Source organism: Gadus chalcogrammus, chromosome 10, assembly GCF_026213295.1.
Source record: "Gadus chalcogrammus isolate NIFS_2021 chromosome 10, NIFS_Gcha_1.0, whole genome shotgun sequence".
Classification (NCBI taxonomy): domain Eukaryota; kingdom Metazoa; phylum Chordata; class Actinopteri; order Gadiformes; family Gadidae; genus Gadus; species Gadus chalcogrammus.
In genome coordinates, this window is record NC_079421.1 from 20177425 (window position 1) to 20183424 (window position 6000).

Below are 6000 nucleotides of genomic sequence, written 5' to 3' on the forward strand. Positions count from 1 at the left end.
GTTTTCTTTGGTCGTCATGAAAAAAAACATAAGGGGTAACACTGTTGTTTTTTATTGGTCGTCATGAAAAAAAACATAAGGGGTAACACTGTTGTTTTTTTTTGGTCGTCATGAAAAAAAACATAAGGGGTAACACTGTCGTTTTCTTTGGTCGTCATGAAAAAAAACATAAGGGGTAACACTGTTGTTTTTTATTGGTCGTCATAAAAAAAACATAAGGGGTAACACTGTCGTTTTTTATTGGTTGTCATGAAAAAAAACATAAGGGGTAACTCTGTCATTTTTTATCGGCCATCATAAAAAAAACATAAGGGGTAACACTGTCGTTTTTTATTGGTTGTCATGAAAATAAACATAAGGGAAATAATAGAAATGCACACATACATTTTAATGTCATGTATATCGTCTATATTAATGATTGATTATTGTATGTTGTCATCGCCTCAGTGGTGCAGTGGAGTGCACTCTGCCTAAACCCCTGGAGACCGGGGTTCAAGACCGGTTGATATCTTCTGTTGGAATGTCGATATATATCAAATAAAACATAGGGGGTAACACTGTTGTATTTCTTTGGTCGTCATGAAAAAAAACATAAGGTCGTCATGAAAAAAAAACATAAGGGGTAACACTGTCGTTTTTTATTGGTTGTCATGAAAATAAACATAAGGGAAATAATTGAAATGCACACATACATTTTAATGTCATGTATATCGTCTTTATTAGTGATTGATTATTGTGTATTGTCATCGCCTCCGTGGTGCAGTGGAGTGTACTCTGACTAAACCCCTGGTGACCGGGGTTCAAGTCCGGTTGATGTCTTCTGTTGGAATGTCGATATTTATCAAATAAAACATAGGGGGTAACACTGTTGTATTCCTTGGTCGTCATGAAAAAAACCATAAGGTCGTCATGAAATAAAACCTAAGGGGTAACAATGTTGTTTTTTATTGGTCGTCATGAAAAAAAACATAAGGGGTAACACTGTTGTTTTTTTTTGTCGTCATGAAAAAAAACATAAGGGGTAACACTGTTGTTTTTTATTGGTCGTCATGAAAAAAAACATAAGGGGTAACACTGTTGTTTTTTTTTGTCGTCATGAAAAAAAACACAAGGGGTAACACTGTCGTTTTCTTTGGTCGTCATGAAAAAAAACATAAGGGGTAACACTGTTGTTTTTTATTGGTCGTCATGAAAAAAAACATAAGGGGTAACACTGTTGTTTTTTTTTGGTTGTCATGAAAAAAAACATAAGGGGTAACACTGTTGTATTTCTTTGGTCGTCATGAAAAAAAACATAAGGTCGTCATGAAAAAAAACCTAAGGGGTAACACTGTTGTTTTTTATTGGTCGTCATGAAAAAAAACATAAGGGGTAACACTGTTGTTGTTTTTTGTCGTCATGAAAAAAAACATAAGGGGTAACACTGTTGTTTTCTTTGGTCGTCATGAAAAAAAACATAAGGGGTAACACTGTTGTTTTTTATTGGTCGTCATGAAAAAAAACATAAGGGGTAACACTGTTGTTTTTTTTTGGTCGTCATGAAAAAAAACATAAGGGGTAACACTGTCGTTTTCTTTGGTCGTCATGAAAAAAAACATAAGGGGTAACACTGTTGTTTTTTATTGGTCGTCATGAAAAAAAACATAAGGGCTAACACTGTTGTTTTTTTTTGTCGTCATGAAAAAAAACATAAGGGGTAACACTGTCGTTTTCTTTGGTCGTCATGAAAAAAAACATAAGGGGTAACACTGTTGTTTTTTATTGGTCGTCATGAAAAAAAACATAAGGGGTAACACTGTTGTTTTTTTTTGGTCGTCATGAAAAAAAACATAAGGGGTAACACTGTCGTTTTCTTTGGTCGTCATGAAAAAAAACATAAGGGGTAACACTGTTGTTTTTTATTGGTCGTCATAAAAAAAACATAAGGGGTAACACTGTCGTTTTTTATTGGTTGTCATGAAAAAAAACATAAGGGGTAACTCTGTCATTTTTTATCGGCCATCATAAAAAAAACATAAGGGGTAACACTGTCGTTTTTTATTGGTTGTCATGAAAATAAACATAAGGGAAATAATAGAAATGCACACATACATTTTAATGTCATGTATATCGTCTATATTAATGATTGATTATTGTATGTTGTCATCGCCTCAGTGGTGCAGTGGAGTGCACTCTGCCTAAACCCCTGGAGACCGGGGTTCAAGACCGGTTGATATCTTCTGTTGGAATGTCGATATATATCAAATAAAACATAGGGGGTAACACTGTTGTATTTCTTTGGTCGTCATGAAAAAAAACATAAGGTCGTCATGAAAAAAAAACATAAGGGGTAACACTGTCGTTTTTTATTGGTTGTCATGAAAATAAACATAAGGGAAATAATTGAAATGCACACATACATTTTAATGTCATGTATATCGTCTTTATTAGTGATTGATTATTGTGTATTGTCATCGCCTCCGTGGTGCAGTGGAGTGTACTCTGACTAAACCCCTGGTGACCGGGGTTCAAGTCCGGTTGATGTCTTCTGTTGGAATGTCGATATTTATCAAATAAAACATAGGGGGTAACACTGTTGTATTCCTTGGTCGTCATGAAAAAAACCATAAGGTCGTCATGAAATAAAACCTAAGGGGTAACAATGTTGTTTTTTATTGGTCGTCATGAAAAAAAACATAAGGGGTAACACTGTTGTTTTTTTTTGTCGTCATGAAAAAAAACATAAGGGGTAACACTGTTGTTTTTTATTGGTCGTCATGAAAAAAAACATAAGGGGTAACACTGTTGTTTTTTTTTGTCGTCATGAAAAAAAACACAAGGGGTAACACTGTCGTTTTCTTTGGTCGTCATGAAAAAAAACATAAGGGGTAACACTGTTGTTTTTTATTGGTCGTCATGAAAAAAAACATAAGGGGTAACACTGTTGTTTTTTTTTGGTTGTCATGAAAAAAAACATAAGGGGTAACACTGTTGTATTTCTTTGGTCGTCATGAAAAAAAACATAAGGTCGTCATGAAAAAAAACCTAAGGGGTAACACTGTTGTTTTTTATTGGTCGTCATGAAAAAAAACATAAGGGGTAACACTGTTGGTTTTTTTTGTCGTCATGAAAAAAAACATAAGGGGTAACACTGTCGTTTTCTTTGGTCGTCATGAAAAAAAACATAAGGGGTAACACTGTTGTTTTTTATTGGTCGTCATGAAAAAAAACATAAGGGGTAACACTGTTGGTTTTTTTTGTCGTCATGAAAAAAAACATAAGGGGTAACACTGTCGTTTTCTTTGGTCGTCATGAAAAAAAACATAAGGGGTAACACTGTTGTTTTTTATTGGTCGTCATGAAAAAAAACATAAGGGGTAACACTGTTGTTTTTTTTTGGTCGTCATGAAAAAAAACATAAGGGGTAACACTGTCGTTTTCTTTGGTCGTCATGAAAAAAAACATAAGGGGTAACACTGTTGTTTTTTATTGGTCGTCATGAAAAAAAACATAAGGTCGTCATGAAAAAAAACATAAGGGGTAACACTGTTGTTTTTTATTGGTCGTCATGAAAAAAAACATAAGGGGTAACACTGTTGGTTTTTTTTGTCGTCATGAAAAAAAACATAAGGGGTAACACTGTCGTTTTCTTTGGTCGTCATGAAAAAAAACATAAGGGGTAACACTGTTGTTTTTTATTGGTCGTCATGAAAAAAAACATAAGGGGTAACACTGTTGTTTTTTTTTGGTCGTCATGAAAAAAAACATAAGGGGTAACACTGTCGTTTTCTTTGGTCGTCATGAAAAAAAACATAAGGGGTAACACTGTTGTTTTTTATTGGTCGTCATGAAAAAAAACATAAGGGCTAACACTGTTGTTTTTTTTTGTCGTCATGAAAAAAAACATAAGGGGTAACACTGTCGTTTTCTTTGGTCGTCATGAAAAAAAACATAAGGGGTAACACTGTTGTTTTTTATTGGTCGTCATGAAAAAAAACATAAGGGGTAACACTGTTGTTTTTTTTTGGTCGTCATGAAAAAAAACATAAGGGGTAACACTGTCGTTTTCTTTGGTCGTCATGAAAAAAAACATAAGGGGTAACACTGTTGTTTTTTATTGGTCGTCATGAAAAAAAACATAAGGGGTAACACTGTTGTTTTTTATTGGTCGTCATGAAAAAAAACTTAAGGGGTAACACTGTTGTCTTTGTCAAATAAAATATAAGGGGTAACACTGTCGTTTTTTATCAGTCGTCATGAGAAAACCATAAGGGGTAACACTGTCGTTTTTTATTGGTCATCATGAAAAAAACATAAGGGAAATAATAGAAATGCACGCATACATTTTAATGTCATGTATATCATCTTTATTGATGATTGATTATTGTGTATTGTCATTTCCTCAGTGGTGCAGTGGAGTGCACTCTGCCTAACCCCCGGGAGACCGGGGTTCAAGTCCGGTTGATGTTTTCTCTCAGAAGACATCTGACAGAAGATACACTGTTGTTTTTCTTTGGTCGTCATGAAAAAAAAAAAAGGGGTAACACTGTTGTTTTTTAATTGGTCGTCATGAAAGAAAACATAAGGGGTAACACTGTCGTTTTTATCAATTAAAACATAAGGGGTGACACTGTCGTTTTTTGACGACAATGTTACCCAGTGACGACAATGACGTTCAACCTCGTGCCCAGCTGCGTGTTAAAATCCAAAACCTCCGTTTTAAGGAGTACGGTTTTAAAGCGCAGCACAGCTAGCGCAATGCTAACTGACAGAGCAATCGGCCCTTTAGGTTTTGTAAAACAGGCAGATATAATGTGAGGTTTTTGTGATCATGGCCTACAAAGATACACAACTTTTTAGATAACCGTAAACTCACAAATGGGATCGTGTGTTAACTCATTCCAGAACAGATCACTTTATCCCTCTCAATAACCCCTCTTACCTGCCGTCGTTGCGGTTTAATTATCCAATACACCTAAACGCCCACCAGAGGGCAGCAAGGTAACACTGGGAATGTCAAATTCGCGGAGTCGCTGGGCGGATAGATCGATGCTGTAGGCCTACTTTCACAGCCAGTCTCCACGACTCTCAATTTACTTCCTTTTGATCGTGAACCTCAACGTACCCAAAAATTAAAACAAAACCGTGTTTACTCTATAGTCCCCATCTACATGGGCCTCATCCACGGGACACGGGATCTGGAGTAAGTTTAGGTAAAAGAAGAAAAGAAGAAACCAATCTGCCAAATAAGAAATAATTACGGCATGTAACCCAATGAAGGTGAAAGAAGTAATAACGATTTTAGCAAAGAACTGAGTAACGTGTTCAACAATCAATCTTAAAGGCCTCGGCCCACTCGACTGTGTGTGTTTCCAGTACAGTGTGCTGCTACAGCAATATACAGTACCTACATGTGCAGTGCAGAAGACTGCCGTGTGACAGACAGTGTGTAATGTAACAAGGGAGAGGCTCTTCATATGCATGGATGCCTGGATTTTAAGCAGCCATGTACTAAAGACACACTCGCCTAGCTCCTATTTGATTTGTCATGTAAACACCTTAAGTGTGTGAGCGCCGTAGTGATTGACAGAGACCCATACAGGCCGAAAAAGAGAGGAACACATCAGAGGGGTCAGTCTGTAGTTGTTTGACAAGCAGGAACAATACTGGGCTCAATGCAGGTCAAGCTCCTGCTGTTATCCCATTCTCACCAATGTGCGTGGGTCTGTGTGTGTGTATGTTTGTGCGTGTGTGTGTGTGCGTGTATATCTATTTGCCTGTGTGTGTGTGTGTGTGTGTGTGTGTGTGTGTGTGTGTGTGTGTGTGTGTGTGTGTGTGTGCGTGTGTGCGTGTGTGTGTGTGTGTGTGTGTGTGTGTGTGTGTGTGGTCCGCTTTACTGCGTGGCTTGGGTTAAAAGTCATGTCCCTTGTTATTGTGTCACAGAGTTCCCATGACACCTCACTGCCACCTGCGGTACACCTTGAGAGGAAGTGAGGATGATCAAGGGTAGAATGATATCAG